Source organism: Salvia splendens, chromosome 3, assembly GCF_004379255.2.
Source record: "Salvia splendens isolate huo1 chromosome 3, SspV2, whole genome shotgun sequence".
NCBI classification, from domain to species: domain Eukaryota; kingdom Viridiplantae; phylum Streptophyta; class Magnoliopsida; order Lamiales; family Lamiaceae; genus Salvia; species Salvia splendens.
Genome location: NC_056034.1, coordinates 31,575,745 through 31,587,507, shown reverse-complemented (window position 1 = coordinate 31,587,507; position 11,763 = coordinate 31,575,745). Strand labels below are relative to the sequence as shown.

General features: G+C 43.5%; 1 long non-coding RNA gene across 1 annotated transcript; it reads right to left on the bottom strand.

Annotated features, from left to right (window-relative positions):
* Nucleotides 1–4,935: 4,935 nt before the first annotated feature.
* LOC121797340 lies at nt 4,936–5,813 on the bottom strand. The gene is made up of 2 exons (XR_006049823.1): nt 5,712–5,813; nt 4,936–5,183 (listed from the first exon to the last, which is right to left on the bottom strand). It is a non-coding gene; the product is annotated as an uncharacterized LOC121797340 (long non-coding RNA).
* Nucleotides 5,814–11,763: the final 5,950 nt, after the last annotated feature.

Here is an 11,763-nt window from a genome sequence, read left to right as displayed (position 1 = left end):
GGTAGTTTATGCCACAATCGTAATCTTTTACTAGTTCGAGCCATCTTCTCTGTCTCATGTTCAAGTCCTTCTGTTCGAATAAATATTTGAGGCTCTTGTGGTCCGTGAAAATCTCACACCTAACTCCATGTAGATGGTGTCTCCAAATTTTCAACGCGTGAACCACTGCAGCTAGTTCTAGGTCGTGTGTTGGGTAGTTAAGCTCGTGTGGTCGGAGCTGTCGTGACGCATAAGCAATCACCTTCCCATTCTGCATCAACACACATCCAAGTCCGCTCTTGGAAGCATCCGTATAGACAACGTAATCCGTCCCTGATTCGGGGACTGCTAGTACGGGTGCACTGGTCAATTTCTCCTTTAGTAGTTGGAAGCTTTCCTCGCACTCGGGAGACCATGAGACTTTGGTTCCCTTCTTGAGTTGCTGAGTCATTGGTCTGGCGATTTTTGAAAATCCCTCAATAAACCTTCTGTAGTAGCCAGCTAGTCCGAGGAAACTTCGGATTTCGTTAGGCGTTGTCGGCGCCTTCCAATTCCGTACTGCTTCCACTTTAGCAGGATCCACTCGGATTCCTTCTGCTGTCACAATGTGTCCGAGAAAATTCACCTCCTTGAGCCAAAATTCGCACTTGCTGAATTTGGCGTACAGCTTTTCTGCCCGTAGTGTTTCTAGGGCAAGCCTAGATATGGGTGGAAAACTCGGTTCATTAAATCCATGAATACTGCTGGTGCATTCGTTAGTCCAAATGGCACCACAGTAAATTCATAGTGACCGTATCTGGTTCGGAAGGCCGTCTTGGGCACATCCTCTGGCTTAATTTTCAGTTGGTGATATCCTGACTTTAGGTCCATTTTGGAGAACACACTGGCTCCCTTGAGCTGATCAAACAGGTCATCAATTCTGGGTAACGGGTACTTGTTCTTGAGAGTCAACTTGTTAAGATCTCGGTAGTCTACACACATTCTCATGGTTCCGTCTTTCTTTTTGACGAACAGTACAGGGGCTCCCCATGGTGAGACGCTGGGTCTGATGAATCCCAGGTCCAGGAGTTCTTGGAACTGTACCTTAAGTTCATCCAATTCCTTTGGAGCCATTCGATATGGTGCTTTCGACACCGGGGCGGATCCTGGTTCTAGATCTATCGTGAATTCCACTTGTCTGTCTGGCGGAAGACCAGACAGAGTATCAGGGAATACATCCGGGAATTCACGAGCGATCTCGACCTCCTCTAGTTTCCTATCCTCTTTCTCTTCTTTGTTCAAGTAAACAAGGTATGCCAGGCATCCCTTCTTTATCAACTTGCTGGCTTGCAGCATTGATACTACACACTTTCGGGTTCCCATGGAGAATCCGTGAAAGCGAGTAGTTTCTCCTTCAGGGTTTCTAAAGGAAATTTGTCTTTCCTTGCATAAGATGGTGGCATGGTTTTCAGCCAGCCAGTCCATCCCTAAGATTATGTCTATATCCCACATAATCATAACACTGAGGTTGTTAGCTACAACCTTAAGTTCGCCCAGAGTGATTTCTAAGTTCGAGCAAGTACGAGATATTTCTATCCGTCCTCCTACTGGGGAAACTACTTCCATCTTATGTTCAGATTCTTTTATATCGAGTTTCAGAGTAGTTACGCAATGAGCAGATATAAAAGAATGCGAAGCACCAGTATCAAACAGAAGCATAACGGGTGTGTTGAAAAGCTTACCCATGCCTGCCAAATTTCCCTGGTTTGGCTCGGGCTGCTTTTGCCTCATTGCATAAGCTCGAGCCTATGTTGGGAGTTTCGGCCTCTCGTGTTGATTCCTTGGTATCTGCTGTGAATTTGATCCAGCTTGGACATTCATTGCGCGCAGTTGCGGGCGCTGAGCTGACGGGTTAGGCCTTACTCCTGTCCCTGAGTTCTTGCTTGGACAGTTCTTAGCAAAATGTCCAGCTCTCCCGCAGTTGAAACAGGTATCAGCCCCTGCCTTGCAGGTGCCTCCATGCAGCCTATTGCATCTAGGACACGGACTAGGTCCTGCCACATTCCCTTGGAATGATCCAGGGTTAACTTGGTATCCGCCATATTGTGGCCTGCTTGGTTCATAACCTCATCTTTTTAAATCAGGTTGAGCTCGTGGTCCTTCCCACTTTCTCTTGTCCCTAGATGGTTGGGACTGAGTAGGGTTCACGGCTGGGGCAGTCTTTTCCCCTGGCATGGCTGCCTCTATGTCCAGTGCTCGTCTCAGAGCCTCAGTGTAGGACAGTCCTCTGTGGCTAGCCAGCGTCATGCGTATCTCATGTCTCAAGCCATTACAGAATTTCTCAGCCATCTTGGCATCGGTATCTACCTGATCTGGGGCGTACCGTGCCATTTCACAGAACATTCGGTCATAGTCTAGACATTCGTCCTTGTTTCAGATGATAGAATTTAACCTCCTTTTTCTTCCTGTAGCTCTTGGAGATATACTTCTCATAGATCTCAGTTTTAAATTCTTCCCAAGTCATCTCTCCTACATGCATCGGTCCCATAGTCTTTTTCCTTGCTTCCCACCAAAAATCTGCGAGTCCAGTCAGTTGAAAAGTCACACAGGACAACCGCTCCTGGTCTGTGCAGTGTAAGAAGTCAAATATGCGTTCCAGTGCACGAATCCATGTTTCTGCCATCATTGGGTCTCCCAACCCGTTAAACGTTGGTGGGTTCTGTCTCAGAAACATTTCCTCAACCCGACGATCTTGTGGTTGTGGTGGTGGTGGGGGTGGGACTGGTGGAACTGGCGATGGAGGTGGTGTTACTTCGTTCCACTCCTCTTGAACTTCTCCTTCATAGATTGGAAGATTGTTTTGGGCTTGTCCTCGGCCCCTTCCACGTCCTCGGCCTCGTGGCCTGCCAACTCTTCGTGGTGGCATCCTGGTGGTTTATGAAACTCCTTTAATAGATTCAACATTTATGATGGCTAAACAGAATCGTGGGATTCCAAGATATAAACGAACACTGCTTTTCGAGATAACGAGATTTCATATATAATCGCAAATCCAGTACATCATAAGAGTTCGCCTCGAAAGGTCTTTTACAAAAGAACGCACATCCAAGTACGCATCATGAAGTCCCGGTACTACGGAACATCACCAAAAGTACTTAGCCACTGCCCTTCTAACAGCTCAAGTCTTACGTGCTAATCAAAAGTAATCTGCTGAAATCTCCCAAAAGAAAACACTACATCAGAACGCCATTATACTAGGACGTTTCTGATGGTACAATCCACCTACCACTCCTCATCAGATCCTAGAGAGCTCACTCCCGAACTCCTCTCAAAGTCATTATCACTATCCAACACCAGGATAGGGTCCTCAGGTACTACCCCCGGCATGTCCTCGTGCGCTGGGAGTGGAGCTGCGACTAGAGGGAAGAGGACCTCCTCTAGCTCCATCTCAGCGTGAATGGCCTGTAGCCAAGCCATCCTCTCCTCTGACTGCCGGCAGAACCTGGCGCGGAAGTCCTCCACCCAAAGGTGAGCTGGTGGTGGCTCTGGTGCATCGACTGCCTGTCTCTCCATCCCCGGGGCCCTCTCCTGCGCCACCGTGGCGCGAGCCCTCCGGACCTCTCCCAGACTCTCATCCCTGTCGGCGACTACCATCGGGGCCTTGCCTCGCCCCTCTGGGTCGTGCCTAGCCCTCTCTGGCTCCTGCGTCCCTGGCTGTCGGGACGATCCCACCTCGTGGTCGTGGCGGCCCTGGGTGCTGCTCTTAGGAGTGGTCGACATGCTCCACTGAAGTGGGGGCGGTGGGAAGTCACCCTCCGCAATCGGCGGAACGTCCTGGAAGTGAACATACTATAAGAAGATGAAGGATATGAAGCCACGGAAGTCCCCAATCATCTCCTGCGTGTCGACCCTCCTATAGATATAGCTGCTCGACATCCAGGCGGCCCAAACCCTCCACCCATCGGGGAGTACAGAGACCAACTAGTGGATGCCGTCGAGCTCAGAGGTACCGTACTGGTGGGTCCTCTCCCACAGCACGAAGAATCTACTCAGAATCGGTAGTATGCCCTCTCCATCAAACGTGCGAAAGGATCGATATGCGCGGAGCAAGTACTCGGCTAAGCTCTCGTAAGCCTCAAGCGTAGGTCTGGCTGGGTCCTGTCCCTCCATCTGCACGAGGGTGGATCCGAGTCAGAGAAGGCTACGCAAGAGAACAGAACGCGAAAGCACAACGTAAAGCGATGCATGCGAGTCTAAGGGGTCATCCTCTAGAACCACCATACTGCGTGAGCTAAAGTCATCAGACTAAGTTCTCATCTCGACTATCGTTCCATAAAGCTTTCGTGGTGAAGAACACCAATTTCTTTGGATTTAAAACGGGTGACTTGGTCACCGTGAGGATCCATCTCGTGCTATTCCCTTATAGCACCGTTCCTTGTCTTTCTATCTCAACAGTTGCCCTCTCTTGTGCTCTTATGCACTGGGCGTCGGATTTTCTGGTGAAACTGTGTTTCCTTGGCTCACACTTTCATAATCAATCTTGTCTTGCCATCATTCGGAAAACAAATTGCTCAAGAAAGCAATAAGAGGATTTATGGTTCATCCTTTGTAGTTTCAGTTTGAACTACATCCTTTAGGAAGGTACTTATCCTTTCCCTGTCCTTTCTATTTTCTTTACGAGGTGGGCATCCTCGTCGCACTTTGTGTAGTTATTTCAAAATTTTCTTTCTCTTTCAACTTTCAACTTGGTTGAACGTCTTGGAGCATTGATCGAGTCGATTGCTTGGAAGGATCTAGCGAACAAGTCTAGATCTTGACTGAAGGAGTGTGTGGATATCAGAGTAAAAAAGAAACTGTTGCTCTGATACCACTCTGTCACGACCCAATTCTCGTTAAGGATAACGAGAATGGGTGATTCGCGACTAATGGGGGATTAAAGAAGCGGGGATAGAAAAGGGGTAAAATCTGAAGAACTTGTCGAAGGACAAATGTGATATTACCAAAATAACAGTCGAGTATTTGGTACAATCTCAAAATAGAATGTTTGATGTGTCAACTGAATCAGAGTTCAATGATGAGACAATACTATTCTCATTCAACGAAACACAGCGGAATAGGTCCCAACTGAACGACTTCGTGTATGAAGACACGAATCGTCGAGATATCCACAGGCTTATTTAATAGCATCGACTCTGATCAATCTTTTCTCCATCCTGACGTTCAACCTGCACGTTTATAAATACATGCAGGGCTGAGTACGGGAGTACTCAGTGAACACGTGCCGAAAACAAAACATACAATATAAGTTGTCATCCATCCACAGTATCACCCGGGGGTTTTTCTTAAAAGGCCCGAGCATACTAAATTCTTTTGTGATCTTAAAAGTTCGACTGATCAGTCTAAGTTCTTTTGTATTCTGCCATGTCTGAGAATCTAGTGTACCGTGAAGGTGGCCACCTTCAACAGTACCCTCGCCGGCCAACCTCTCTAGGATGGCTCACAGCTCTAGTGCACTTAATTCCGAATAGGATTTGCGGTCCTATTGGGAACCGAATTCGTTACTAACCTTTTGGCATCGCCAAAAGTCTCGGCATATAGCCCTATCAGACAGGTCTCAAAAACAAATATTTCATGGCATGACAACAGCTTTAAAAGAAATGATCACATTTTCATTTTTCAGAAAAGATATTTCATACTTCAAAACATTTGCTTTATATCCACACTATAGTGCTGGATATTAAAAGAAAGCCCACCTCGTGTGCTTATCTTCACTTAAATTCCTCGTTAGGCCTCTCTTGCCCTTGACTGTTTTCTCCCTTGAAAATAGCGTAACACGCTAATTAGTACTTGAACTGTTTTTCTGAAAAAGAATGCATGCATCCTACAGGATAACATCTATCTCTTAGTCTCGGCTTATAGGATTTTTCCTTAAATCCTAACTCGGCTTTACTGCTCTGCAGCACTTAATCATTCTCTTTTACTTCTTTTGGAGAAATTATATTTTCTCAATAAATATGGATTCTTACAATCCCTCCTTAAATTCCTTTTTCCTCGGATTTTTCTTAAGGCTTCTTAAGACCTCTTAAGGCCGCCCATTCCAATAAAATCTCTTGGCCCAGAGCTCAAATGAATGACCCCATGGTCCAATTATTAATTTGAGCCCATTTCTTTAATCTCCCCTCGGCCCAGCTTCTTCAAAAAAAATTGGCCCAATCCTCTTTATTTAATTCCAGAGGCCCAAATTACCCATTTTAATTCCAGAGGCCCAGTTAATTCATTTTCAATTGGAGCCCACTCCAATTATATACTCCCTCACATCCATCGAAACCCACTCTCTCTCTCACCTTCTTGTTTCAACTCCTCACAAGAAATGCAGCGGCTCTCTCCTCCGGCTCCCCCTCCCCCTCCCCCTCCCATCTCCGTTCTCTTCTCTCTCGACCTCCGGCGAGATCGCCTTAGGTGCTCTCGGTTTCCCCCCCGAATCGGACTCCTCTTTCTTCAATTAGACATTTCCCCTAATTTTCCAAATCCCTAAATTGGGGGTTACAGCAGCTGCGCTCTCCTCCGTCGCGGCCTCCGGCGAAATCGCCGCTCCACGGCGTCGTCGCCGGCTCCGCCTCCTCTGTAGGTCCTCCCTACGGCGAGCCCTTCCCCTGCAACGATGCGACGCCGCCGGCGGGCAGCGCTGCTGCGCGCGCCGTCCCGGCTCTCTCTCGCTCCCTTCCTCGACGGTCAGTGGAGAGGAGGCGTCGCCCCCTCCTTCCTTCCCTTGCCGAGGCCCGCAGCTGCCCCGCGGAAGTTTCTGGAGCTCCGCCGTCGTCCGACCTTCTTCGGCAGCCCCTTCGTCCTAAAGCTAAGCCCCTTTTCCCCCCACCCCTTTCAAGTTGTTCTTTTATGCCTTAATTTCCGGAGCAGTAGCTTATTTGGGGTGAAGGATTTGGTGCTTTAACATTTGTGAAGTCTACTGTATTTGTGGATGTTTGTCTATTGCTGAAAATCTTGGAGCCTTGGTTTAGGCAGCTTGTGCCTTTATGTGCTACTTGCTTGTTATTAGATTGATCTTGGTGCTACTGCTATGTCTCTCTTATTGGTTGAGCTTCTGAGGTTCTAAGTTCTTGGCCACTACTTGTTCTATATGATGCAAAGAGGGTGTTATTGAGGGGATTACCTTGCTCGGTGATTCCTCTCGGTCCTCGGCTGCCCTCTTTACTGCCGTCGCCCCTCACTCCGTCGTTATTCACTCCGTCGCACTCCTTGCGCGAAAGTTTGATAGAATATGGTTGTGGAGTGGGGAAGAGGGCGGTGGTATTTATAGGCATGCTGCCTTGGCCTCTTGTGGCAGAGACTTGGGCATTGGAGCTCCCAATTTAGCCTCAAGCTCATTCCTCTTTTGAGTTCATTGATTAAGGGAATCTTACCCCTTTGGTGCAAGTTTGGGGCTGTCCCTTGGCCCTATTTTGCAGCCTAATCGGCTGACCTATGTAGCCACACTATTCCTCATTTCCTAATGAAGCTTGCCTCTCCTCCCCTTTATTTGTGTTTCAATTTCTAACCCCTTTTTCATGCAAAATTTGCAGGTACCAAGGCTACCTTCCTGGAGTCATATGGAAGGCTGGAATTTTCGAGAGAGAGAGAGAGAGAGAGAGAAGAGAGGAAAGGAGAATCTCATTCAACACCTACTTGCCTCATTGCTAGGTTTAGCCACTTTGTTAGAGTACTAGGTTCAAAATAGCTCTTGACCAAGCTCTAGTTAGTCACTAGTTGGTATTGTCCCTCTCAAGATGTAGGGTAGGATGAATTGTTGTTTGACCTCATTGCGCGGAAAACGAGGCATGTAATATTGTATTCGATTTTCTCCAATAAATTCCAATAGTCATTTATTTCAATTGCTATTGAAATAAGAATCTTTGTTGCACTTAAATTTTCCTTCTCAACAAAATACTTAATTTGATCCGACGTCGGGAATTACAACGAAAAATTTCACGCCCTCAAAGTGAGAATTAATCGAGCTCATAATCCGACTTAATCATAAATAAGGGGATTAAAAATCCGGGGCGTCACAATGTCTCACTTTCATTTGTAGTTTATCCCATTAAAGACGTCATATTTCCATTTTTTGAAAAAATTCTCTCTCGCAATAATATAAATATTATATTTTTTGTTTCCATCTAACACACGCAACAAAACCTCCTAAAATCCTGTGTCGTCCAACAAATGTGACATTTTTTGTGAAACGGAGGAAGTATATAACTCCCATCTATAACCATTTTTCGTGTTTAGTCCATATTAATATTAATCATTTTAATTTCTTACTACAATATGTTACAATCATTCGTGTTTAGTCCATATTAACATTAATTATTTTCGTTTCGTACATATAGTGTAATTCTAATTCTTTAGAAATTATTATTATTTGTATTACTTTTATAAGTTACATAGTACTATTATTTCACATCAAATATTAATTAGACCATTTTATTTTTCACTTATAAAATCAAAAGAATCGAGTAAGATGGCTAATTTTGATATTAAAAAAATGATTTATTTACTTGGAACGTTCTAAAAGAAAATATAAATTACTCCATCGTCCCAATTAAATTGAGTCAAAACTTTTGGGTACGGTGATTATGAAATTGTGTTGACAAATAAGAGAGAAGAATAAATTAGGAAAAATAAAGAGAGAGTAAAGTAGGTGATGAAATAAACTAGTAAGAGTTGTTGAATGTTACTATCTCCATATTTTAAAAATAGCAACTCTTTTCATATTAGTCTGTCTCTAAAAAATAGAAACTTTAAAATCTTTCTATTTTTGGACGTGAATCCCACAATCCACTAACACTACTTTCACTGTTTTTTCTCTTCCCCTCTCTTACTTTATTCATTTTTTTATTCTCTTTCTTTCTTTACTAATTTTTCTCTCTTACTTTACCAATTTTGCATTAAAACTCGTGTCGTTTCAAATGTTTCTATTTTTTTAATATGGAGGTAGTATTTTTTATTATAGTGAACTAATAAAAAGAGAATGACTCAACTTTAGTAGGACATTTAATTATGGACATCTAAATGACAAAACTAGTCGATTAATCACGGACGGAGCAAGTACTTTGCAGCCTGAACCAGTTTCACACAATTCGTATTACATGATCGTTCTAGCATAATTTCACTATATGTAGATAAAAAAGAAATTAAAAAATTTTGGTGGTCATGAGTCGTGACCCTCCCCACTACTTTTAGTAGCTTCGCCTCTTTGCTAGTGACTATCCATAACTAGACGTCTCCAAACCGAACCGGCCCGGAACCGTCGCCGGCGGTTCAGAACCGGAACCGGAACCGTCACCGGAACCGCCGGAACCGCCGGGTCGGTTCCGGTTCCTCATTTTATGCAAACCGTAACCGGCGGGTCGGAACCGCCGGTTCCGGCGAAACCGGCGGTTCCGAACCGGCGATTCGGCGGTTTCCGACACAATTTCAGGCCTACTCCCTAGCCTTTTCACAATTTAAGGGTTAAACCGGCGGTTCCGGGCCTAAACCGGTGGTTCCGGGCCTAAACCGGCGGTTTCCCACCGCAATTTTCAAAATTTGAAAATTCAAACGGTCCGTAAACCGCCGGTTCCACCGAAAACCGGCGGTTTCGGCGTTATTTTTCAAAATTTGATTTTTTTTTTAAATATTTTAATCACAATTTTCCCCTATAAATACCCCCTCCTCTTCCATTTCTACTCACCCCATTCTTGTGTTAATAAGAATTTCTCTCTCAATCTCAATTTCTCTATTCTCCATCCTCATTCTCTCAAGTTGTGTACGTTGTTTGCGCTCATAATTTACTCACGTTGTTCTTGTTCACGTTATCATATAGTCATATTCACATAAACACTATTATCTATTCTCTACTTCCAATTTCCATAATATCATGTCTTCATCTCGTCGTGGTGGTGATCGGGGCAAGGGCATTGCTCAAGATCAAAGTGACTCTCGGCGTCGTCGTGCCCCTTCTAGAGCACAAGTTGCGGAGGAGGTGGGAAGGCGAGCTGCTCTTCGATTACAAGTAAGTTCTAAACTTCTAAATTAAATGTTTTACTATGTTAATATGTTATAATAAGTTTTAATATGTTAGTAGTTTTTTAATATGTTTTATTATGTTATATGATATAAGTTTTAATATGTTAGTAAGTTTTAATATGTTTTAATATGTTATATGATAAGTCTTTAATTTGAGAGCACCATTTGGTATACTTGCTCGGAAAAAGATTATGTGCGGACTACCGCCTTTTCTTATATCCTTGTGCAAGATGGCCTATTGTGGAATGCCTCAGCGTGGTCCTTCCTTTGATTTATATGTTAGTATGTTTTAATATGTTATATGATAAGTCTTTAATTTGAGAGCACCATTTGGTATACTTGCATCAATGGCCAAGGAGATCTTTTCGGTTCCGGCTTCCACTGTCGCCGTCGAGTCCGCCTTTAGTGTTGGAGGCAACGTCTTGGACGACCGAAGAAGTAGGCTCACCGGACAAAACATGGAAGCCACCATGTTACTTGATGATTGGTGCTCCGCCGAAATTAGAGACCAAGAACCGGATTGGGACAAACTAGTAGTACAACCCGACCAAGACTACTTCCCCGACGAAGAAGAGTAGGCGCCAATACTTCCGATCAAGCCAAATAGGTAAGCAAGGTAAAAGAACTACGTGGACTTTGATTCCAAAATGCAATTGAGCATTGAGGATACGTAGGCATCTCAACTTATATTTCAACTTAAATTTTAAATTTAAGTTTAAATTTAAGTTGAGCTCAAGTCCTTTTCCTTTATTTCTTTTTTCTCCCCTTTATTTCGAATATGTAATTTTGTAAATTGTAATGAAGACTTTAAGTCTTTTGTAATTTATAATTTTGAAGTTGTAATTTCTAATTTTTATGTTGTAATTTGTAAATTTTAACTTGTAATTTGTAATTTTAAAGTTGTAATTTGTAATTTTGAAGTTGTAATTTGTATCAATAAAATTACATTTGTACATCGCTTCATTCTAATGTTATTTACGCAAGTTTTTTTACATTTTAAACTTGAATTACAATTTACAAAATGCAAAAAAAAAAAAAAAAAAAAAAATCGGATAAACCGCCGAACCGGCCCGGAACCGGCCCGGAACCGGGTAACAACCGACGGTTAGGCCGGTTCAAGTGAACCGGCGGTTCACGGTTCATAAACTGGAACCGTGCGGTCTTCGACGGGCCAGTTCCGGTTCCAACAAATCTTGAACCGGAACCGCCGGTTCCGAACCGTGAACCGGCGGTTCACGAACCGTGGTGACGTCTATCCATAACGTTCTATTGAAAAATTAAAAGCATACACAAATATTTTAGAAAATGGATTAGTGAACGAACTAGCGAAGTTATGGTTCAACTAATCGTATCGGTTGAGCTGCTACATTATTATAAATTTATAGAACAAAATACTCCCTCCGTCCCATGATTAGAGTGCGCATTTGACTCGTCACGAGTTTTAAGAAATGTAAATGAAACTTTGTTAAAAAATTAGTGGAATATAAATTTCACTTTTATATAGTACTCCCTCCGTCCCACAATAATTGTCACTCTTTTTTCATTTCGGTCCGTCCCAATAATTGTCACACTTCATTTTTACTATAAATGGTAAGTAGGTTCCACATTCTACTAACTCACTTCACTCACATTTTATTATAAAACTAATATAAAAAAGTGGGTCTCACATTCCACGAACTTTTCCAACCAATTATTCTTTACATTTCTTAAAACTCGTGCCCACAATAAGAGTGACAATTATTGTGG